Source organism: Rissa tridactyla, chromosome 2 (genome assembly GCF_028500815.1).
Source record: "Rissa tridactyla isolate bRisTri1 chromosome 2, bRisTri1.patW.cur.20221130, whole genome shotgun sequence".
Taxonomy (NCBI): domain Eukaryota; kingdom Metazoa; phylum Chordata; class Aves; order Charadriiformes; family Laridae; genus Rissa; species Rissa tridactyla.
In genome coordinates this window covers 89,511,843-89,536,905 of record NC_071467.1, presented here as the reverse complement: position 1 = coordinate 89,536,905, position 25,063 = coordinate 89,511,843, and the positions used below count along the sequence as shown (strand labels likewise).

At 47.4% G+C, this 25,063-nt stretch overlaps 1 protein-coding gene across 5 annotated transcripts in view; it reads left to right on the top strand.

Moving 5' to 3' along the window:
• The first annotated feature begins 279 nt into the window (after window positions 1–279).
• Window positions 280–25,063, top strand: part of RNF152 (ring finger protein 152) — a 51,380-nt gene continuing 26,596 nt past the window's right edge. For 2 of the 5 annotated variants that reach the window (XM_054190433.1, XM_054190435.1), the window contains exon 1: window positions 1,218–1,425. The gene's annotated coding sequence lies outside the window, so the exon portion shown is untranslated. Of the gene's footprint in view, window positions 360–742; window positions 889–1,152; window positions 1,194–1,214; window positions 1,426–25,063 lie in introns of those variants that run through there. The other 3 variants (XM_054190426.1, XM_054190429.1, XM_054190436.1) reach the window with 3 other exon arrangements.

The following is a 25,063-nucleotide window of genomic DNA, read 5'->3' as shown; positions in this document are numbered from 1 at the left end:
TTCCCTCTCCCGGCCGCCGGGACCGGGACGGGGGTGTCCCGGGCTGTGGCCTCTCCCCGCCCGGTTCGGCGAGGGGAGTGTGGGGGGTGTGTCCCGGCCCCGCCGCTCTCCGACGGGCAGCCGCGCTCCCACCCGGAGCTCCCACCCGGGCAGAGAGCGGGTCAGCGCACCGGGCTGCGGGGCGGCTCCGGCGCTCTCCGCCGCCTCGGCCCCGCACCCCGGCGGGGCGGGGGTGGGGACGGACGGACGGACGGACGGGGACGGGGGGCGGCGCCGGCTGGCGGGGCGAGGGCGCCGGCTGCGGCGGGCGCGGGGCTGCCACCCCGCGGGCAGGCACGGCGGCGGCGGATGGCGGCAAGGTCAGTGGGCGCCCGCTCCCCGCCGGCGGGGCTCCCCTCCCGGCCGGCCCCCTCGGGGTGCGTGTGTGGGGGCAGCGGGCGATGCTCGTCTGCGGTAGATCCAGCGGGTGGTGGCGGCGGTGGGGGTTTTCCCTCCTCCCCGCCGCGGGCGCGGATGCCCCCCGCCATCCCGCCCGCCCGGGCGAGGGGGAGACGCGGGTTTCGTAACCGCCTGCCCTGCCCGGCCCCGCCGTGCACGGCTCCGCTGCGGGCAGAGCGGGGGCTCCGCCGCCGCTTCCTGGCTCCGGCACCCGCCTTTCCCGCGGCGCCGGTCCCCCCCCCCCCGCCCCCGCCGCGGGGAGGGCGAAGGCGGGCGAGGTGCGGGAGATCGGGCGGAGGGAGGGTGCGCGGTGCTGCCCGCCCGCTCCCCGCCGCCTGCCGGGAGGGCGGCGGGGCGCGAAGGGTACTTTGAAAGCCGGCAGGGTCGCGCCTGCATCGCATCAGCGCGGGCTTCAAGCGGAGGAGGGTTATCCCTGTGCTTCGTGAGCAAGTAAATTCGGATAACTTATAGAAGGGTGGGGTTTTATTTTTTTTGGAGGGGGGGTGGGGGGGTGTCCTTTGTTTCTGTTGGAGGTTTGGTGTTGGTTTTAGGTTGATTTTTTTTTTTTTTTTAATTTCCCCTCCCTTCCTTACGCTGGCAGTTAGCGGAGAAGATATGCGGTAACTCGGGTGCTGTCATGAAGTGCTAGACATCTCGCCGGGTTTTTTGAAAAAGGCTTTAATTTTCTTTCTTTTTTTTTTTTTTTTAAACCAGACAAGAGGAGAGGCGTGAACCCCCCCCCCTCCCCTGGCCAGGTAGGATCCCCGCTCCGCAGAGTTTGTTACGGCGTTAGGTGCTGCCTCCCGGCTGAGGTCGAGCTGCAAAAAAATGTGATTTACGAACCCTGCCGACATCCATCACCCGAGCGCTTTGTTCCGACATGCCGTCCGGTGGAGGGACTTTTTCGGTAACAGCTCTCTGCCTCTTCTGAAATGTGCATACGCTTAAGATGTGTGCCACAGGCTGTGAGCTGGGGAGGCATTAAGGGTGGGTGTTTGTGTAATAGGTATCTACAAAAAAAAAAAAAAAAAAAGAAGCAAACAGGCTTTTGATAAGGTCCCATTATTTGAAGTATAAACATAGTGATTCCTCTGTTCTTGTTTTCTCGCTGAAACTCTTTTCCTCCCTCTCACCGATATGGTTTGTTTGGGTTTTTTCTTTGGTTTTTTTTTTTTTTTTTTTTTAATAGTACGTTTCAGAAATGTTTTCTTGTGATACGGATTTGCTTAGGTTTTGGGTCTGATTGAGGCCATTGGAAAATATTTGTAACCTTCCAGCTCCTGATGTATGTGAAGGTCCTGTTTCTAGCCTTTCTGTACCCAGGCTGGGGTCACGGGCCTTTTTCAAATGCCCACTGAGTCTGAACTAATGCAGAGCTCATGGGATGATAATAATAGCAACTTGGGAAAAAAAAGCTTCTGCTGGAAACGCCGTTCTTGGCTATGTAGCGGTTCGCAACTGGATTTCTGCTTCTTGTTAATTGCATGAAAGGCGAAACGTAAAAGTAGCCCTGGCCGAGGACTACGGAGCTGGGACAGCCTTGTGCTGCTGCTGTCCCCGTGGCACTGGTGTGTCCGTGACTGTCGGGACCGGGCTGTGTGGAAAATTCCCGCCACGCACATGCTTTTTTTGGCAGTGTAGTTACAAAGCCCAAACCTCTGGTTCAAACCTGTCGGAGGGTTTGGACAGCTTGCCAGGTATGTGAAGGCAAATGACAAAGGTGTTTGTTTTCTGCTGCTTGTCTGGGGGGAGGAGAGTTGGTTGGGTCACACCTGATAGAAGTTTTATACGCGTGTTATGAAGCGTCTTTGACAGTGCTGTGGAATATCCAGATTAGAAATGCCAGCAGGACAATAAATATTATTTCGGCCTTAACATAGTGTGCTTAAATTATACATGCAAATGTAATAACTCAGAACGAGCCGCTCACCCAGAGATATGCTATGGCTTAGCAGAGCGTGCAGGGAACGGGCAGGTAGATGTTTCTGGGTGCTGGTCACCCTTCCCTAAGTGACTCACTTGGGCCTCCAGCTTTGCCAAAATCCCTGCGTATGTTTTTGTCGTACCTGTTCCTGGCTTCTGTTCAGGGTTCTCACCTTGACCCCTCGATGAACTGGAGCAAGAGCTCCATCAGTCAGAATCTGACTGAGGCTTCAGCACAGTTTTAACTTTGGTCATGTGTGTTGTACCAGTGAAATTAAAAAGGGATACTCACGAGGAAACTTGCATGCAGAGGTTTTAAGCTCGGGGCTGCCTCTCGTAAGCTTTCCGGGATGTGAACTACACACCTTTTTTACTTGCGTGGTGCTGAGAACAAATGCCATATCGTGTTTGGGTTCCGTACGGAAGAGCTGACCTTACCTAGGACCAGTACTGACAGAGTAGGAGCAGTAGTGCTTCTCTGCTGGAGTTTTAAGGAAGATTAGTTTGCGCTTGGGACCTGAAGTCTTCCTGGAGGCTAATGAAGCTTATACTCTTAAATGCTCAAGCCATCCTTTCAAGCAAAACTTAGTTTTCTAAGTCAGTGAAATATTTTTCAGACTGTGACCCTCATCAGTTGATGGTGCCTGGTGAGGATACAGGCCTAGAGGGATGCATGTGATCTAGATGATGCCCTGAGCAGCTGGCACGACTCCACCAAAGACCCAGTGATTTGTGGGTTTGACCACATGGCCGTTGATTTCGGGACCTGGCCGAGGGCACCAGCCTTTTAAAAGGGTGGTCTTACATTGCCTTCTGTATACTTGTATTTATTTGTCAGCCAGTTCTGCGGCCATTCTGTGCATCAGGTGGCAGTTATTCAGGCAAGTAATTCCAGTGGCTTGAGCCTGGTTATTCAGCTGAGTAAATGGTGTGCAATCCAAGTTCAAGGCAGTAGATTTTGTGCGTTAGTGCTCTCTTTTTGTGGAGAACGTGGGAAACTAATTCCCGGAGTCTGGGATCCTGGCATGCCTTAAATTCTCTCCTGTTCTTATGTTTTGCCTCTATCCGGTGGATGGGTGGGCTGGAAGTGGGATGGGAGGCTGGACTTTCCTGCCCTTTGCTCTTCCAGAGAAATTCCACAGCTGTTTCTGAGTCCGTTTCTGAGTCTGTCCGGAGTTGCCTGCTTGCTTTGCCGATGCTATTTTCTACACAAATAGGTTTTCTGCTGCTGTGCTGGGCTCTGGGAAGGGAGCAGAGGAGCCCTTGGAGCCGATGTAGCTCTGTAGCACGGTCTGTCAAACCGAGCGGCGTTAGAGGAAACCCTCCCAGCCCTCATCAGTGCAAGCTGATGCTGCAGCATCCCCCCATGTCCTGGGCTGGCCAAGGGCTCAGCATTTGCTGGTCCGACTGCTGCAAAATGGACCCCTGCCAAGGCACCCTCTTGGTGCAGGTGGCCAAGCGCCAGCAGCATGGGCTGGGGGACGCCAGGGATGGCGAGGAGAGAGATTCTGAAATCTCTGGGATGAGATCACATCCAGGGCTGGGGCTTCTGAAGGAGAGAGGAGCCCCAGCAGCTTCCACGGTTTAAGCTGTGTAACAGCCCTTCAGCTCTGACAAGGCATTTCACCCCTTTCAGATGCAAATGACTTTGCCCTCCCTGTCTTCCTGCTGCACAAATTGCCCCTTCAGACTAACAGGGCAGATAGATGTAAATGAGTTTGTAATTTGCCCCTTCCTGCTCCAGATGCACAAAACCCAGGCAGTTAGAGAGCTTCACTGCAGTGTGTGCTGTGCAGCTCGCTTGATTGAGCAAGGCGACAGAACAAATCGTGGAAACGCCACTAATCAAGCACACCACAGTTTTCATCTGGTTTTGCTTTATTTCATTTTAACTTTGTTTCCCCAGGAAACGAGTGCTGTCTGTCTCCTGCCCTTTTCGTTTTGCCAGTTTCAACCAGATTGCACCAATGGTTGGCAGTCTTGGAAGACCATTAATTTCCCACTTGTTTTTGTGTAAGATCAGTGGCTGGCTGGGAAATGTTTAAAGCAGTGCTCTCTGAAGAGAAGGAGATGGGTTTCAGTCGTTCCCCGTTCTGCCTGCCAGCAGCTGCCCGGCGTGGCATCACGTGTATGGTGGTGAAACATGCAGCACCTTCGTAGCCCTGGCCACCTCGCGAGGTGTGCGTGGTCTCCAGGGCAGGGGTTGGTGTGGGGTAATGTTGGAGGGAGCTGCAGTGGCTGCGATGGAGGGGCAGGAGGGCAGAGGAGGCATATCTCCAGCAGATGGGGCCTTCTTGTTATGCCTCCTTGCAGAGCGGCTACCCTTTTATTTGTCAAGCTAAAGCCACTTGAGATTTAGGAAGGCTGGCAGGCTGACAGCCATAGCTTGGAGCCTGCTTTCCTTGACCTCCAGGACACCTTGGGCTGAACGGAGGTGAGCATCGGAGCAGATGGGAACGTGCAGCCTGGGCAGGACTTACGCAGAGGTGTGTGTGTGTGCACAAACTTGCACGTGTGCTACGGCAGCGTGATTATCTGGGTGTTCACTGGCATCATCCTGTTGAATTCAGTGCTAATTTGACACTGATGAAAAGATGACGTTCAGCGTCATACGTTTCTCCCCAAAATAGCTTCCATCAGCGAATACAGTCTCCCATTCCCACGCAGCCCCCTCCCCACGGTTACTTTAGGCAGGTGTGTACCTGGGCTGATGCAGTGCTGTGACATGTCAGGGACACGCTTCTGTATTGCTGAGCACCCCGGCGTAGCTGCTGCTGGTCTGGCATGGGGGTCTTGGGTGGTCTGCCTTGGAAATCTGGGCAAAACTATACTAGGAAAAGCAGTCTTAACTTTCACCCAGGCTGTGCTTGAGTTAGACAGCTTTTCAGTATAGCTGTACGGTGGGCACATTTCTTCCCGACCTGGACTGAAGGAAAAGTCAGACATCTGTTCAGGCAGCGGTGTAAGAAATAAGAGGGTCAGGGTGTCAAGGAGCACATGTGGGATGCACATGCAATTCCTCAGCCAGTGCATGTTTTGTTACCCTCTCTGCTGCTCTTCAGACGATGCATGCCTGTTGTCCTGGGGCCTAGAGCGTGGCTCTTCAGAGATCACCAGTGTCACTCTCTAATGTCAAAATATTAAGTGTCACCCCAGAGGGCCTAGAGAGTTGAATCTCAAACACCCGTATGCCACTTGTTTTCAGACAGCCTGTGATGCAGCTAAGATCAGATGCATCTGTCAAGGTGAGATGAAGGGAAGAACTGTGTAGCTGGCTCCCCATCGTGGGTTATGCAGGATGTGGAGCACCAAGCCGTGCCAGCAGGGCAAAGGAGGATGCTGTTCTCTCCCCCCGCCCCCCTCCCCCAACTCTGCCCGCCGGAGACAGGGCTGGGCACCTCCGGCATCCGAGCATGCTACTAGAGATGTGGCACTTAGTGAAGGAGAACGTTTCTTGTACCCCTTCCTTTCCCTTCCATGGGCACCAACGCATACCACTGGCAGCTTGGCACATTAGATGGCTGGTAGCTAAGAATGGGCTCTTGGCTCGGACCAGACAAGGTCCCTCCTCTGACGGTGCTTTGGTGTGAGAAATCCTGAAAGAAGCAGTTGTGGGCCAAAATGTTGCTGCTGTAATATTTCTGCCTGTTCTTAACCGTATCGTGCTAACTATCTACATTTAGCGATGATGTACTGCTTTCTCTGTTAGGTTTTAAACCAAAGCGAGCAGGTCGCAGGTTCCACCACCACGACGGACTTTTTTCCAAAAGATGTGCACGGGAGAGGGCTGGTGTGGCCTGAGCGCCTGGGACGCTGCAGGCTCTGACTGGCTGCACCTCAGGGGCTTGATAGCGCCGGGTTTTGCAAGCTCTGCTCTCTGAGCATGGGGAAAGATGGAAGCGAAGCGTGCTTTGTTAGGAACAAAAGAGCGTCTAAGCTTGTGATAGTAGCTGCCAGCACCCGTTAGACGACGTAAAAAATACTACTTAAAAGAAAAGGGGTGTGTGTGTCTTTGTTAATGGGGGCATACAAAGACAAATAAGACTTTTTAAAAAGCATGAAGGCTACATAGCGAGCATGCTGTCAGGCGCGCTGCCTCTTGCCAGCTAATATCATCCGCAAATAAAACAAGTTAGGTTGTTGCTGTTGCAGCTGCTTTCCCTCATGAAGCAGGGTGAGCCAGACTCGTCTGACTCTGAGAAATGCCTTGGCAATTTGCCTGAAGTCCGAGGCGCGCAGGGTAATTTACTTAAAAAACCCAATATAACAGTTATCCGGGATGAACACATGCAACCCTAACGTTTGCTTGCAGTTGTATTTTCTCTGACACGCTCTCAGAAGTTGCTCCTTGACTGCATTTACCGGCAAACACAGCCTGGAGGAGATCGGCTTCTTCCCTGACCTGCAGTTAAAGGCAATAATTATACTTAAAGCAAGTTTTAATGTGGGAGGTAGGAGGGATTCGGCGGCTTTGGGCAGAAGGCTGTCAGTGGGGTCATTTGGGACCCAGGCCTTGGGAGCTTTCCTTCTGACCTTGGGCGAAGCACATCAGCCGCTCAGTGCCTCCGCTCTTTAAATTTGATCCGTTATGATTCGTTTCAGACCAACTGATTGATATTGGCCCTGCTTTCCTCCTCTGAAACAACCCCAAAACCCCCAGATGTTTGTGCACGCAATTGAAGTTTAAATAATAGCCTCCCTCTCTCCTCCCTGCTCTTTACCTTGGATAGAGGTGGAAGGAAAAGAATCGTTCACAGCCATCTGCTGGAGGCATCAATCACGCTGGGAGCAGGGTCTGCCAGTTGTTCCACATGTTATTAATGATGAAAAGATATAAACATATGAGCTCATAATTATGCTGCGTTTAAATTACTTACAAAATAATGACATTAGGAGAACAATGGGGTTACAAAATCAGGCGGACAAAAGCAAGGAAGTGCCAGGACTAACGTTGCATAGTTCCCCTTTGCATCTGCATCATGATATAATCTTTAATTCTATAATTGCATCATTTTTCCCCTTTCACAGAGTCCCTCTTTCAGTGGATAGGTAATTACTGCATAATTCATTGTCTCGTCCTCACATTTACTTTCTGCATGTGTCTCCACATCTCTCCATTTTACACCCCACCCAAACCTTGAACTGAGCAGCGCTGCTAATTCCTTCCCGGGGGCTTTGCAGACGGGGAAGTTCTTATTCTTGCAACATCTTAGGTACAGGTACTGTCTTCATTTTCATAGCTGAGGAACGGAGGCGATGAGCATATGAAGCTCAAATGACTGAAACACCTTCAATTTTGGCTGCCTCAAAGAGATGCTTAGGGATGATTTTAATTTTCACTCACCCTAGAATACCGGGCATGATGTAGCAGTTCATCTGCTGGAAGCACAGGGATGATTGACCTCGGCTGTAAAGTCTCTGCACTCTTGCGGGTTAGCTCTAGAAGTCTTGGCTTTGCAGAGGGTGGGGACTGCCCCCTTAGGGGTCACCTGAAGAAAAACTGGTTTCAGCGACTTGCTGAGCATCTTACAAAGGTTGTGGGGCCAAGAAAGAGGAAATTCCTGCCTGCAGGTGGTGCGTCCAGCTTCCTCAAGCAAGGTGGTTCTCTCTCTTCTCTTGCTGCGTTGCCTCGTTCACTGATCTTTCTGACCTCCGCAGAGTGAGGCAGCCGTCACTTTTGTCACACAACCCCGTTTTTTTCCTGAAGCTGTCGATTTCCAGGACACAAATGATTTATGACCACTATTGGAGACAGAATCAGCGCAGATCTATCCAGGAGCTGAATGGAGGCTGTATGAACAGTCTTCATTATGGTACCTCTTTATTTTGGGCTGCTCAAGTTTGCGGTCTTTGTATTAAAAATTTAACATAGCTAGGTTTTAATGTAATGTACAAGGGGAAAAGGGAGAGAAAACAAAAAAATTAGTCTTCTCACCTGAAACTGCAGTGACCTGGGTCATCCAGAGGGTGAGGACCATTGGGCTGTAGCGTTAATTTCTAACCCATGGGATAACAGCCTGCTTAGGAGCACTGTTTGGCTGTGGATGGTCATAGTCACCAGAGCAGGGTGACATGCTTAGCCCGTCATCTGCTCCTGTATTGGGGTTTCACAGCCCTGAGCCAGCATTCCCTCAGATCCCGTTTAAGAATGGAGTGGGCTGAACTCTGGTGCTTCCTGAACTCGTCTCTGACTTGCCTGTGTCCATCCTGCGCTTCCCTCTGTGGCAGCCGAGTTTCTCATCCCCTTAAACTCACCCTCCACAGCTCCCTATCCTTCCCCTCTGTCCCTGTGCATCCCTAACAAATGCCACCTGCTTCTTTCTCCCCTTGCTCTCTGGTACCATCTCTGTAGCCTCTGCCCATCTTTTGTTTTACTGCCAGTGCCACCTACAGTTTTCCAGAGGTTGCAGATCTAGATAACCTGGTAGGGTTGTGTGCAATCTTGATTCCAATTTAAATGTGCAATTTTTGCATGTTCAAACTGTAGATAAAGACCAGCCCCAATACCTTTGAATAAAGCATTTTAGGGGATTCATCTTCCTGCCTTTTAGTCTAGAGCCATTACTGTGGGCATCCCCTTGGATCAGACAGTGGGTAAGCAGCTGCTTTAGGCCAAGTCTGTAAAAATAGTTTACACGTAAAGAATATGCTGCGTTCTGCCCTGTTTCTCAGTGTTTTATTGTATGCAGTCTTGCTTGATCCCACCTACCTTCTACAATTAAGCGTAAGTGGATGTGCCATTTTATGGGGTTGAATATGAGATTGAAATTACATCAGTTCATTAAGAGTGATGGTGCTTTTTTTTTGTTTTCTGGGGATGAATAGAGACATGACAGTGCAAGCAAGAGTATGCAGGTTCTAGAGGCTTCCAGCCTGAAATGCAAGTTGGTGCGACTCAGCTGCTTCCTGGAGAAGTGATGTCTGTAGTCCCAGCAAGCCATTAGATGCTTTTGGCCTGCATGTCAGTCTTCTGACCAATTTACAGTGAATTTCTTCCTACAGCTTTGTTTGGAGGAGGGGAGGGTGGTTAGTATAAACCTCATACTGCAGTCAGAGAGGAGGAAGCAGAAATTTCTGATTATGCTCAAATGAGCATAACAATTGGCTTTCTTTATGTATTTTGGGCTTTTTTTTTTTTTTCATTAAACTAAATGAGGAAAAGTGGATGATACCAGCAAACAAAACGCAGTTGCCAACAGAGTCTGGTCTTGGAGCGGACCAGACTGACCTGCAATGAAGCAGTCGGGGTGAGGATGATTTTAAAGTCAGACTTGTGTTCTTGGGAGTTTGTGATATAAATCATGGCTGTGATAGACATAAACCATGTCAAACTAGGTTAATAAAATAATGACAGAACAGAGCATCTTAGAAAGTTTTGGATGACTCAACGGCTTGTAAACCTTTACAAAGTAATTAATAAGCCAGATGCTAAAAACTTGCACCAAACAATTCTCCCTGCATTACCACTGTGTTGAATAAATGCAATAAATACTCAATTAGCATTTGAGTAATGAACTTCACGTATTCAAAAAGAAGAGAAATGCTAAAAGGAGCATGGGGCTAGTTTTCAGCTTTGGTCTGTAGGTACTTCGGGTCAAGGAGGTTGTCTAGTCTGGGAAAGGTAACTGAGAGAAAGGGCTTGTATCAATAGAGAGATCGACACCCAAAAAAAAAAAAAGGTTTTGCAAATCAAAAAAAGCTTGCACATCACTGGCCTAGCCTTCTCCAGCGTGGAAGGTGGCATTGAGCCTGTGTACCTAGGATTTGGTCTGAGTTTGCAGTAGGGCTTGTGCGTTGGCTTCAGTCAATCCCTGACACAACCTTGTTCTCTGTAATTTCTGCGTGTGTTTATCTTCCGAGGGAAGCGTATTTGGGCAGATCTTCAGGCATCGTAAGCTGCCGTAGCTCCCTGGGGACAGATGCAGCTCCTCTATGGGGTGGCCCCTGTGCCGGGTGTGCCCCGCTGGCCTCTTCCCACCCCCCCTTCTGCCTCCCCCTCTCCTCTTCCTCACAGCGCCCGTGGTCGGATGCTGAGAGGCAGGGACAGGGCCTCGAAAAAGCTGGCTCAGCAGAAGAGGTGGAGAGCCAGCTGATGCCAGTATTAATATTCTTTCAAAATTGATGGATGAGACGATTATAAAATTGCAGAGGGAAGTGAAACTTAACAGAATCCATGTTTTAATTGCATTCTGGATTTTTTTCAGCAGCCAGCTTCTGAGGGGCAGGACAGAGCGAGCATTTTTCGTGTGGATGTTGATGTAGACTGCACAATGCATTGGTTTTTAAAGGAAGGAAAAAAACCAGCTTGGGCCAGTCTGTTTTCCACGCTCCGGTGCTCTCAGTCTTCTTCAGTTGCACCGCGTGGTACCATGCTGTGTCTAGACAGTAAATCAGATCTGAAATACTGTCCTGATGCAGCTGAAGGGAAAAAAAAGTCTGTCACAAGCAGCTCCAGATCTACCTGTAGCGCTGAGACACCCAAGCGTGCGAGGGGTACGTAGGTCCTGGACTGGTAGTTTCCCCTGTGTCCTTCATCCCTGCGGGGAGGAGTGAGGTCGGTGGAGCCATTTGGCTTGCGGTGACTGGCAGCGTGAGTCTGTGTTTCCTCCACGCTGCATGCCAGCCTGCCGGCACTGACACCCACTTGCCTCTAACCTGGGGAAGATCCTTTTTCAGCTGAAGAAACCCCCGGGCTCAGCCTGCGAGTAGCACTCCGAAATGGATATGACCTGCCTTGCAATGGGAGCTTTCTTCCACTTCAGTTTATACCCTGCCTTCTCGTTTTCCTTATTATTACTCCTGTCACTGCTGTGAGGAATGCCTTCCTGACCCCAGGGAGGGTCTGCACCGCACATCGGGTGCCGGCACAGGTTGTCTATGAACAGGGGTGGAGGCTGCACCCGTGCCTGCATCCGTTGGGGCCGCTTCTGCCCCTGTTGGGGCTGTCGCTGGGCTGTTGTCACTGAGTTTGGCTTTTGAACCCCGCAGTGTGCAGTGAAGGTGCAGCAAGCATGCAGTGAAGTGTGCTTGTAGGCTCGGCATGAGACAGCGTTTCCTTTTTTATATTTGATGGCTTTCCCAGATTTGTTCAATAATTTTGGTAGGCTGGCTTGCGTGGCTAGAGTGTGTCTGTGCCATGTTTTGTGCAGTCCTGGTAGCCACTGTGGTCAAACGCTTTCCTCTAAGCAGAAGTAGTATATTTAGGTGGTCTGCAAAGAAAAAGGGAAGGCTCTGACAGCAGGAAAATAATGATCACGATTTTAGGCATAATGGATGTTGTTGAACTGGAGGCAGCAGGTAGCTAACTCCTAATGAGTGCTGTCTTAAAAATATGGCCCAGATTTTGCATTTTGCTATTAAATGAAAAAAATGGGTAAAATACATTTTTTTCATGGAAGTTTTGGGGATTTTGGAAAAGGCATTTTCCATTTGAACTAATTCAGGCAGCTGAACATGTTACAAATACTGAGAATAAATAGCTTTGGACCAAAGAGCCTGACCCCTTGATTTCACCTATTGAAAAAAAAGGATAATTCTATTAGAAGGAAGGTAATCATCAGTTCTAAACTGATGTGTAGGACTGTGTGAAGTTTTCTCATGGACAGGTATTTTGCTGGAGTATGTTTCATCAAGGAGTGGACCAAAGCACTCTCCATCCAGTTTTGTTTTTCTTCAGGCTTTAACAAAAACACTGCTGTAGTATTTTTCCCTAGCCATTTTTTTCCTCTGTGACTGAGAACTTCTCTCCAGAGTCTCCTTAACCCAAACACAACTTGTCCTAACTGGGCATATTTTGAAAAAGTACATGCGTAGGTGGTTTAGTTAAGAGGAGAAAGCATCAGCCTTTTCTCTTGCCTCCTCCTGCATTCTCCCAAGTCAAAAGCTGAAAAGGAGACATCTTTCAAGATATTCCTGTTCAGGGGTGGGCTCTTAATTAAAGTCCCCATCATATGAAGTCCTGGCATCTTCGGCAGATGAGCCTTCTGCTCCCATCAGCTGCAGGTGAAATTGCCTAAGAGGAGGTATGCTCAGGGCCTTGGAGGGCTGCTTTGTTTCTAGAAGTGTGTAATTTGGGGTGGAGACGATCTTCTGCTTGAGTGCTTTAGCATGTCTGTTTTCTCCACATCTCTCGTACCTCCAGAAGGATTTCTGGGGTCTGATGGGGCTGTGAGGAGCTCCCCGTCTTCCTCTGCTCATCTCCCTGGGGCACCGGCTGCAATCCGTGTGGTGAGGTTTAGAAATTAGTTCCTCTTGCTGCCTTTCCTGCTCTGGTGTCGGATGGTATTTTAATGGCTTCAGGCTAACATTAGGGAGAGTACCGCACCAAAGAGCCGGACTGCTGAGAGAGGAAAAGTTTCTTGGGTTCTCAAAGCTCTGGTGTCCTTGCAGGTAGTAAAACGGGCTCGTGAGATGTGGTTGCGATCCTGGTGAGTTACAGGGGCGTCTTAGCTGAGCAAGCAGCTAAGTGCTGAAGGTGAGCGGTGGATTATGATGGCCTTTTGACATCCTAAAGGACCCAAAATCTTTGCAGTGTTTACTCTGAAAGCATTCTCCGCTTTTCCAGAGGCGTGCTGTTTACACACGTGCAAACGTTGAGATTTTGCTGGGTACGTGCTTGCTGTTGCTGTGCTTTGGGCACAGCTGGTAATGCTGATAGGAGGATTTCTATTATACAAGCACTTGCTTGTAAGTAGAAGTAAGAATTTGCTGAGAAGTGGCACTGGAAGCCCAGCAATTCTCCCTCCAGCGAGGAAGGGCACTGCCGGTGGCTGAGCCGTGCTCAGCAACGCGCCTTTTCTTCCCCCCTAGCAATACTTTCCAAATGTAATTATTTGAAAGTAAACCTGAATTGTGCTATTTTGCAGATGCTCGCTCGGGAGCCTGTTTTCTTCCTTTTGCCACAGTAGATCTGTTAGCATCAGTCACTACAGCTGCAGGTTGCTTGTCCAGGTATAGCTTGTCTTTGCTTTTGTGGGATCAAGGCCTATTTGGTATTTTTTGACTTGATGCTCGCAGGATTTTCTTCTGTTTGCTGCACTGTTCGGTATGCCGGTTTCCCTGTAAATGTTATGGGAACTGGCCGTATGGGCCTGATGCCAAGGGTAAGGGGCTAATACAGATAAATTTCTTTTTATTTTGGAAGCTCTTGCGATCCACACTTCCCTGGCAGGGCAGTAATGATGTTTCACAGAAGTATGCCTTTCTCATCATTTGATTTCAGAGTGCCCTAATGGGCTCCATCGACAGCCCTAAGCGGGGCAGGTGACACACCAGGGCCAGGGTCCATCAAGCAGCAGGAGATGGGGACAGAGATGGGGCTGGGGACGTGGCTGCGAGCATGAGCCTGAGGTCCATCCAGGGACAGGGCTGAAGAACAGCGCTGTTGCTGCATCCCTGGGGCAGGGCCCTGGGGGGTCTCAAATGAGGTCCTGTTTCTTAAGTGCCAATGTGGTGCTGTAGCCATTCTGCTGTGTTGCTTATTCAGCGTTTCGTTTTAGAAGGCCTGAAGGAATGTTGCTGTAGCCGCACAACACCTCCTCCGTGAGATCCCTGCATTTACGGCACCTGACACTTCTGTGTGTGCTGAGCGAGGGACAGAAGTGCTCATGGGGGTACCTTAGGGTAGCTGGGGGGTCGCTTGGGCTCCCCATGGGCGGCTGTGCTCAGCAGGCTGCTGCCCGCTGCCACGAAGCGTGACATGCGTAGCGTTGTCACGCCAAGGTTATTTCAGAGGGACGTGGCAGCTTTTGCACCCAGGGCTGTGCAATCCAAGGGCACATTGTTTAAGCTGGAGAGACACTTGATGAGAGGCCAAGACGGTTATTTGCATTGCCGATGAGATGATTAGTAGGCGGTGTTTGTGATTCTTGTTGGAGACCTGTGGAAGGCTTGGATCAAACAGAAAGTATTTGTGTGTGTGTGTTGCTCAAACCTCCATTATTACTCTTATTTCCTCACACTGGCAGTGGGGAAGGGAAGGTGGAAAACGCTAATGGTGTTGTGCACTCTTGAATGGAAACAAAAGTGGCCATTGCACGCTTTCCACAGACGCTGGGATGCTCCTGGGCGCTGGTGTCACGGGGGATCAGCAGCGTCCTGTGGGGACAGTGTATTTTTCATATCAGTTTAGAACTGATGATTAGCTTCCTTTGTATACTTTGTATAGAAATATCTTTTTTTTTTTTTTTTTTTTTTTTTTTGCAAAGGGTCAACCTCTTTGGTCCAAAACTATTTATTCTTGGTATTTGTCACATGTTCAGATGACCGAATGTGTTCAAATGGAAAACGCCTTTTCCAAAACTCCCAAAAACTTCCATGAAATAATGTATTTTACCCATTTTTTCACTTAAAAGCAAAATGTAAAAAGACTCTTCCTGCTCTTCCTGTCTGCTCCCTCTTTCTTCTATGTTTCTTTTAGTGGCAAAGTAAGAGAAGTAAATGGTTGAAGAAGTTTGCATGCTCATACATGTACATATAGAGGGAAAAACAAAATATATGGTATATGGACATTTTTGACGTACCAAAAAAAAAAAGCTAGGGAAAAACCAGTGATTTATGAAAATTAACTCTCATAAAAAGATGCTTTTAGCAACTTGCAGTAACTTTGCAAGTTATTCTGCCTTGTATTCTTGTGGTACACAAATGCGGGCTTGATTCTCTACTTTCTTGCCCTTGCTTGTCCTTTACTCACTACAGCACAGTTGTACTGATTTAAAACTAGTCTAGGGTATTGGATAGTCATGCCCAATTATTTTTCTGTTAGCTCACTAGCTTTTTTTTTTTTTTTTTCATATTAGTTAGTACCACAGGTGGTGGCAGCTCCTAGCTCTGAAGTGTGCTGTGCAGTTTGAGCGGCCTGACCTGTCTGATGTTTAGCAGTCCCTGCATCACAGTTTGGGAGCTCCTCTTCTCCGTTCCCTTCATGACACACGGGTCTGAGCAAAAGCCAATGACTGCTTTCAGAGGTCTGAAGTCACTGGTGTGATAGGCTGCATACTCTTGAGACGTATCAGCTTTGCTGTTTTGCAAATCAAATCAAATCAGAGGGTAACGTGCAGATCCTGTTTTATTCCAGCATGGCTTGCTCTCATGGTTTAACCCCAGCTGGCAATTGGGACCAAGCCGCGGCTTGCTCATTCCCACCTCCCCTCACCCTCCCCCTGGCAGGGCAGGGAGAAGAGGGAGAAAAGGAGGGTGAAAAATACCTCGGGGGTTGAGATAAAGACAGTTTAATAGACCAGTAATGGAAGAGGAAAATAATAATAATAATGGTGAAAGAATATACAAAATTATGATGCACTACGATTGCTCACCATCCGATGATCGATTGCCCAGCCCGTCCCGAGCAGCGATGGCAGATTCCCGCCCCCCCGGCCAACCCTCATTTATATACTGAGCATGACGTCTGTGGTATGGAATATTCCTTTGGCCAGCTTCTCCTGTCTGTGCTCCCTCTCAGCTTCTGTGGGAAGCTGAAAAAGTACTTGACTAATGTAAACATCACCTAGCAACAACTAAAAACAATCCGTGTTATCAACATTATTCTCATACTAAATCCAAAACACAGCAGCTACTAGAAAAAACATTAACTCTATCCCAGCTGAAACCAGGAAAAGGACGCAAGTGGTGCTTATGCAGTGGGAAGGACGCAAGAAATGCATGCTGTCATCTACGTGGATGAAACTACCTTTGAATGTTTCACTAATGTCACACATAACAGAAATGCTGACCACCTGTGTTAAATAAATGTGTCTCTTCCAAGTGGGAAAATCCTTGACAGTACTTAAAAAAGCTATGGGGAAATTGTGGGTTAAATGACTACCTATCTTGACCGCATTAACTCTTTATTTTCTATTCTTGCCACTTTTCAAATTTTTCTGGAGCTTGAAGTGAAAACTGGGAGTCACCTAGGCATTAGCTGAAGAAGAAAACGTCTTAGGCCACTGCAAAAATCATAAGCAAAAGAAATACAAGTTGCAGTTCTTTAGTGCTACATAAAAGGAAACTGCTAAACATGTTTCTTTAGTAAGCAAACCAGTTTGTGAACTGTTTTTTATTACTTTTTTTGTATATGTCCCCATTTCGTCAGCTCCTGTTCTAAGGTAAATTACTGGTAGCTCACGTTCTGCAACCAAAAAGCTGGAAGAAAGAGGTTTGTTGGAGTAGCAGTTTCAGGAAATTGCTTAGAATCTCAGACTGCTTATTAGGTTTCTTTGAATTATCAGGTGATGTATTTGGCACCTGGTATTTTGTTTCAGAAACATGTAAATAAATTCAATTAGAATAGTGCCCATACACTTTCTGTCAGTCTTTTCACTGCATTTTCTGGCGTGGTAAAGCACAAAACTCCAGGTATTGGCAAATTCTCTTCCTGTGAATGCCTTTCCTGCGAAAAGCTGCTGCAAAATGGGTCTGTTCTAGCAAAGGGAGAGACTAGTGGGTGTGCTGCACCTCGCAAGCCCATACAGCTCTCTGTGCCACTTTGAGGATGCACACATGCAATTCAGCCGTTCCTTCATCACAGGTCAAAAAAGTCCCTTCTTTCACCGTGCCTCGGTTGCAATTGCGTGCCCCGCTTACAGATCTCACGCCAGTAGAGGAAGGCAAGCGTAGCCTCCACCTACCCATACCTTACCTGTTAAGGGGCGTTTGGCGTCTGGAAGGCACAAACACCACCTTGCAACCCTTGCTCTCTCCAGGAAAGCTGGCACAAATCAGAAAGAGCTAGACAAGCAGGGTCCTGCAGTCCATACATTGTCAGCTTCTTAGGTCTTAAGAGCACGGTGGACGTTTGGAAGCAGTGAAAATAGGTGGCCATGTGCCCAGTGCAAGAAATCATTATCTCCACTGTGTTTATTTTCATAGTGAAATTGCATTTTCACATCTCCTCGAGAGAGACTTTAACGGGATCCAAGCCCAGCAAAGCGTTTCTTTTTGTGGACGTGGTGCCTTTGGCACAGATGTGGTGAAACTAGCTGCTCTGCTGATGAAAACACACTGAGCTGGTAATACTGCAGTTTTGCATCCTCTCTAAGGAAATTTGGCAATGCGGCTATGGTGGATGGAGGTCGTATTTCTTTACACTCCAGATTGACATTGCTGTGTGGGAAAAGATATGTCAGACAGGCATAGCTTTAGCAAAGTTAAGTGACTGTGATTTCAGAGTGAAATATGGGATTTATAACTAGAAAATAAGAGTATTATTTGATGGAAATTTGATTTCACCTTTTAGTGACTCAGCAGTGTGAACACTTAAGATTTGAGTCATGGTTTTTAAAGGTGTTTTAACAGGACTTTCAAAGTTAAGGGTACGTTTCACTGCATTCAACTTAATATGCGTGTAAAAGCTTGAGAGCACTAAGTCTGTGCGTGTGAATTGGGCAGTTAGTGGCTTGGCCATCTGCATTTTGTGTTTGCATGTAAAATAATTTGCATTAGCAATAGAGCATTCTGTGTGCACGGAGTGTGTGTTATAACTAAGCTGCATGCAAACAAAGTAGGTCTGGGAAACGTTACTGTAGGAGGCCACGTAGGTAAGACTGGATACTCGCTGGGGGGCCGCTAGATTGTGTCTTGTCTTAAAAACAGAAGGGGAAGAAAAAGAGGGTGGGGGTTACCTGGTTATTGCAGTTCAGATCCAGTCCGCTTCAATCAACGCAGCGCGCTGTTGATGTTAGAGCATTATGCAGGGCTCTGTTTCAACTGGTCTCCAGAATGACTCAGTGTAAGAACTGACAGTCGGGTCATGTGGATTTTTTTTAAAGGACCTGTTGGACTAATTAGGCTATGTTATGTGGCTTAGTATTAGTTAAGCACGCCCAGAGTTACTGGTAAGAGTTCAACCTTTAATTTTCTGCTGGAAGCAACTTCCCTTCAAGATTCAGAGACGGACAGCAGTTGTCATTAGAGATTATAACATATTAAACCCCAAAGCGCTGTAGAAATTATGGGGGAAGGAAAGAAGCTGCAGAAAATAGGAGGGGGATTAATTGTATGATGAGGGCCGTGCTGAACAAGTGGACGGCATAACACTCCGGTGTGGCAGGGAGAAGATCGCTTGTATCAGTGTTTATTAACTACTTTCACTGAGTCTGTTATGTGCATATATAGTATATATATAAAAAAAAGTGGCTGCTGTGATTATGTATAATGGCTTATTATGTAGTTGTTTGAACAAGGCAACAGAGAAAGTAAGACTTCCAGACTCTTAATTTCTTTTGCTCGTTACAAATATTCAGTTCCTCCTTCTCCACCTCCGGGCGCTCTAAACGTTACTTGGACGTTATCTGCATTCGCCCTTGCTTCCTGCTCGCTCCCTGTCCTTATCCACTGCTTCCTCCTGTTCCTGCCCTGGCCTCCTGCTCCCCTAGGGAGTCCGGTGGCTTTCCTCCTGCTGCTTTCTGCATCCTCTCTGTAGCCTCCCTAATCTTCAGTAATGGCAATCAAACAGATTTTCATTTGCCCCTTAATTTCTGTGGCATATGTAAATTAGAAAGAATATTTTTTTTTTATATTGGAAAAAAAGGTGTTTGTCCAGTGTTCGTTTCCAGATACTGTAAATGATGGCTAGAGAACTTAGAGTATTTCTACAAGGGAGCTGTCAGTATAAATCCTGCCAAAATTTATATGGCTGAAAAAATCTTTATCTCTTGACCCGTAATTCCAGAGGGATAATTTTATTGAGGTTCAGACTCTCAGGTTTTATATCCTAGAAAGTTTGTGTCCACTAAGGAAAAGCCCTCATGTCTCATATACTGTTGACTGTTTAAAGTCCAGATGCAAAGTTCAAGACTGGAAGTGTGAGGCCGTGTGCCTGTGGGAGGGCTCTGTCTGTCAAAACCAGGTCTTTGTACTGCCAGACCATGGGACAATGTGATCAGATTAGCCAGGACATGCAGTGGGGCGGTTTTAGTGATTTTTGCCGACTGCAGGAAGACAGAGGACTACCTGCCTAGTCACAAATGACCAGGTCATTTGTGGGCAAATGCATTTAACCAGCGAAAAGAGTTTGAAGCGATGCTGTGTTGCATGTCTGTGGTATCGATGAATGGGTGTTGGGTGCCTCGGGACCAGCTTTGCTTTTGTGTGACACATTGGCCGTGTGCTGGCAAAGGGTCCAGGGTGGCATTGGGAAGTCTGTCCCAGCATAACGTTCAGCTTGGTGTTCTTCCTCCCTCCGGTGCAAGACTGGCTTGTTTTTCTGGTTGGGTTTTGATCCTGAAAAAGTAACCCCCACCGTGAGTGAGCCACTGGGTGGGTGCAACATGCATGTCAGACACGACGTGTCCCAGGAGCATGGCATGCCCAGCTTAGCAGTGATGGCCAGTGTTGAGTCCAGTGCAGTTCTTTCCCTTTGAGCTGCGTCTGGTGTTGGCACAGCCTAAGCTAAACTTAAGCCGCCTGAATACTGGCTTAGCTAACTTGTTGTTCTTTGGGACTATTCAGCCTTCCCACTCCAGGCAAACATAATTTCATTCCCACTCTCCAAAGGCTGTTGTTACTCTTTGCTTTTTTCTTGTCTTTTTCTTTTTTTTTTTTTTTTTCTTCTTCTTCCCCCAGGACTAACAATTCTCAGTGGCACCTCCGGTAATGTTTCATTGCCATGCGAAAGGAGGAAAGCACTTTGTCAGCAGCCTACTTCAGGCAGAGAAATTTGTATCTGTGAGAAGCATATGTACAGAACAGCAATTACTCAGATCATCAATATTTATACAGCAGATAATAGTCATCATGGACAAGATGAATATTGTCACAACAGCAATAGCTGCTGGGGGGGGGAGGATGCAAAATATAATTGCTAGGTTTCTTTAAACGGGATAATTATTTAACTTTCAAGTGATGGGTGAAAATAGCTTAGAGTCTGAATTAAATATTCAGTGGGAGCTCACCTGGTTCTAGAAGGTAAAGGAAATGCCTCTCCTGTCTTATCCTCATGTCACAGAGCAAAAGCTGCCTGGGATGTCGTCCTTTACATGCAGCTTTTGCTGAAGGCAATGCTGATGCCAGTTGCTGAATGAGGAATCATAAAAAAAAAAAAGCAAAACACACACGCACAAAAAAAAATCAAGCAGCTTGTTTTGCAAATAAGTTTTTGTTAGGTCCACTGCGGACAGACACATGTTTGTGGATGAGGTGGAGGCACGGTCCCGCATGCTTTGCCTTTAAAAGCTGTACCCAGTGTCCAGTGGGAGGCAGCCACCCTCAGGGCAGGTGTTTTTTTTACCAAAGCTTTCCAGCATCCCGCTTGCCAGCTGACGATGCCAGTCACTTTAGTGGTGCCTGGCTGGACAGGCAGCCCAACGAGTCCCTGTCCTGGCTCCTGCTCGGCAGCCGGCCGGAGGGACAGCCTGGGTGGTGGCCTCCTGTTTGCACAGGAGATGCAGCTCCTCATTTCTGCTGAGAGAACGGCTCCTTCCAACCACCCTTTTTAACCTGTGTGTGGCGGTGTGATTATTCGGAGGGCTTAACTTCGCCAGCAAGAAAGTCTGCTAGGTTGCCCTGTTTTTGAGAAGTATTAAATCAAAAACTACCTGCATGCGAGCTGTTTGCTACAGATAATTTACTTGCTGGCTTTTTTCTTCTGCTTGAGAAATGCATCCGAATAGCTCAATTTTTGCCTTACACTGTCTGATTCTTCAGATGTGACTGAGTATTTGAACCCCTGCGCCCCCTCTACTTCTTTCAGTTGAGGGGGAACAGTGGACGGGAGCGTGCAGCACTTGGTGTACAGCCTTTAGCTCCATGAGGTTGGCTGTCATTTGCAACGTCAAGTCACACAGCTTGAATTTTTAGAAACACCAAAGCCACCTAAAAACATTTTCCACAGAGTAGATCACAAAAGATCTTAAGTACTGCGGTATCAAACTTCCAGGCGCTGTATCCTATGGGATGCAGATAACGAGGCTTCTTGTGCAGTGCCAGGAGAAAAGTTGGCTCAAGAGTGGGATTTGCAAAAGCCGGCATCCCAAATAAGGAGACTCATGAGCTGGCTACAACAAGGGAAAATCAAGAGGAGGTCTTTTAAGTCAGCAGCCCTCTTTCTGTTCCAGGAAAACATGCTGAACTGCTCCTTTTTATTCCTTTCTGGAGTTAGGTACCTTCTGCTGAGATGTACGCAGCGGAGGAGCCAGCGGTTGCTCTCTCTGACTTAGGGCTGATGCTCAGCCTGAAGGAACCTGTGACTGAGCTCCCACCTTTGTCTGGCGGCACTTGATCATGGATCTTTTTCTCTTCATAGGTAAACCCATTAGACTGCCTGGATTCTAGCCCTTCTCCGAATGAATTTTTAATATAAAATAATTAAACATTCATTGGAGCAGGGACAGGAACCCAGGTCTCTGCCTTCCCCTCATACTTACTTTTCCTTTCTGACATGAATATTGAATTATGCACTTCAAAGCAGAATGGGTTCAGCAGGAGGCATTGGTGGAGCTCTGTTGAGCTACTGAAATCGCAGGTAGCTAAAACTTTCATCTGGGAGAAAGGAAAGAATATTATTTTGTCAGATTCACCCTTAGTGAGGGATTGTTTCCTTCTGCGATGAGCATACACAGGTTCTTGCGTGGATTCACTGAGTCTGCCCCTCTGGCGTGTGGCTTTGGGAAGTCCTGACCCTGTGGCGTGAAAATTCACTTGGATTGAATGTGTGTTTGAAGCTAAATTTAGGTCATCTTAGATCTTCCTGATGCAGGTAAAGCTGAGATGTTCAGTAACAGCAGTATTAATGCTTCAGATGCTTATCCCTGGTGCGTAAGCAGATCACAGACCCAGTACTGCATCTTGAAACTTTTTCTTAAATAGTAGCTCCTAATTTTTTTACTGGTGGTGGTGTAATCTTTGCTCAGAATTTAAGCTTGCGGTCCACAGACTTACTTTCTTAGTTACCTTCCCCAGATCCCTTTGAGGCAGCCACTGCACGAAGAGATCCTTGCTGTTGAGAGTCTGTTGAGGGATTATCTGCTAAAGTGTTAATCCAAACTTTGTTTCTGCCTGAGGTTTTGCCTTGAGGAAAGTAAGGACTGAGCACCTCTTGGAGAGATTGCTGCAATTTATAAGCCAGCCCCTTATGTGTGTGACCCAGCCCTATGACAGACCCAAATCCTCAACACATTGCTCCTTCAGTTGTATTGCACCTCAGAAAAGTTTTTTTTCAGAGTAAGGAGAAGAACAAGGGGACATTGAAGAGAGCAGGTAATCAGCACTACTGATGTTCCTGATTATTGAGTTGTGTTGAAATAATGAGGTTTTTTATCAGGCTAAATTGTTTGTACCTAATTCTCTGAATCTTATTTTTTGTTGTTGCAGTAATTTACACGGGGATTTGGAGATTATGAAAGGGACTGATTCCCCCCCACATTTGATGGGATACTGTGTTTCAGCCTTCTTGTCCCATTGCTGAGTAAGCCCAGACCCATTTACATTCTAATTTGAGGATGACGTGTTAGTGGCGTGAGGAAATGGGGTGCTTGCAGCATCCAGAAGCCGTGAGCCCTTCTTAATTCTGTTTCACTTCAATGTCAAGCGCTGGGGCACCATTGTGAAGACTGTAGATCAAGGTCTTTCTGTCACGCTGGTGAAACCTAGCTAAAGCTTTGGGGGGTTTTGATGAATAAGGGTTTAAAGATCCAGTCCTGTGTAGTAGTAGTTTTGTTTTAAAACTAAAAATGGGAACACTTGTGTGGGGAAGGATGGAATCAGGGAAATACTGGAATGAAGCCTCAAGAATGTTCCTGGAGCGGAAAAATCTCTGCTTCTGAGCAGTAGAAGGGTGAAGCTGTTTGCCTCTTCACTTGGTTTTACAGCTGGTTTGATGATTTGTCCTGCGTTGCCTTCTGGAAGCTTTGTTAGCGTCCTCATTTTGTCAAAGTTCATTGGTTTATTTTATGGAAGGAAAAAAACCCCAAATCTCGTTTCACTGAAATATGGGACTGAAGGGTTAGGTTTAGGAATGCTAGCACCATCTCCCATGGGAACTGTAATTAGCATACGTTTTCCCATTCTTCCCTCGGGGCTTGGCTTTATGGCTGGCTTCCATTTCCTCTTCTCATGTTGAGTTGCCATTGTGGTTATGGGAGATGTAATCTAGCTGGGAAACCTAATCTGTGTTGGAGAATGGGAACGTGGCTCATCCCATATGCAAGTACCTGCAGTCGGTATGGGCAGCATTTCACAGTTCTGAGAACGAGTTGCCAAATTTCCGTTATTTAGTAGGAAGGCAACACTTCCCTTAGTGCAGGTGACATATCTGTTCATTTCGCTTCATTCATAAGGTGTTCGTTTTCAGCCCCACACTTCCAATAAAACTCACTTTTGTCTAATTTTATTTAAAATCAGCATCTTGGCTTGATTTGCTAGCATAAAACACCATTTCTTTAGGGGCTTGCCTTGCAGTAATAATTGAGATACTAGGATACTGGATTTTGTTGTAAGTTTGAAGTATAGCAAGTAGGAGATGGTGATTTGATTTGCCTGAGGAGAATTCTCTTGCTGGTCTGTCATAAATATTTCTGAAGTGTGGAATGGAGCTAGACTGGGAATAGGAATAAAGTACACTTCAAATTTTACTCTCTGAAGTAGATTCCCTTCTTAAAATAGAAATCAACAGAAATACTGGAGCTGTGTTGATAGAACAGACTGATACAGTCAGTCTGTGGAATAGGAAATGTGTCGGTGTATGAATCACAGAATCACAGAACGGGAGGGGTTGGAGGCACCTCTGGAGATCATCTAGTCCAACACCCCTGCCAGAGCAGGGTCACCTAAAGCAGGTTGCACAGGAACGCGTGCAATTCAAAATCCTGATTTTGAATGTCTCCAGAGACGGAGACTCTACCACCTCTCTGGGCAGCCTGTTCCAGTGCTCTGCCACCCTCAAAGTAAAGAAGTTCCTCATGTTTAGGTGGAACTTCCTATGCTCAAGTTTGTCCCTGTTACCTCTTGTCCTGTTGCCAGGCACCACTGAGAAGAGCCTGGCCCCATCCTCCTGACACCCACCCTTTAAGTATTTATAAGCATTGATAAGATCCCTCCTCAGCCGTCTTTTTTCCAGACTGAAGAGACCAAATCCCTCAGCCTTTCTTCACAAGAGAGGTGTTCCAGTCCCATCTTGGTAGCCCTCATGAAGTTTTAGGAATGTCTACAAGACAGAAGCTCGTCAGTAATAGCAAATTGGTGAGGATTCAGTGAAGTTGTATTGTTCCCAAGTTTACTTTTAATAAGCAGTGAGCTATTTTTACAAGGACAGTGTTGCTACAGTTACAGTTGGCTAATTAGCAACCCCCCTTCAGAAAAAAACCCTGACCCTCCTGAAGGTCTTCAAGTGCACAGAAACTTTTTCTTTTTATTCTCTCAATTGCACGATGTCTTCTGCCTTTCAGCTTACAACCTCTTGCAAGCTGCCACTCTCCCTGTTTGTGTGACTTCCACAGAAAAAACAAGTAATAGCAGTTGAAAGGGAATTTTAAAATAGATCAGGAAATCTAGGGTATGTCAGGATGATTTTGAGGTGGTCTTAAAAATCCAGCAGTTGCCTTTTTTGAAAGCTTTTGCTGAGTGTTTTGAGATTTAGCCTCCTCTTTCTTTATCTAAAGGTCAGGAAAAGCAAGGCTTTCCTCTCAAACAGAGCATGTCACATACGTTTGGTGGAAGCGGGACTGCTCGTGGGGTGACCTGTTCTCCAGTGGAAGGATTTCTGGGCAAGTCT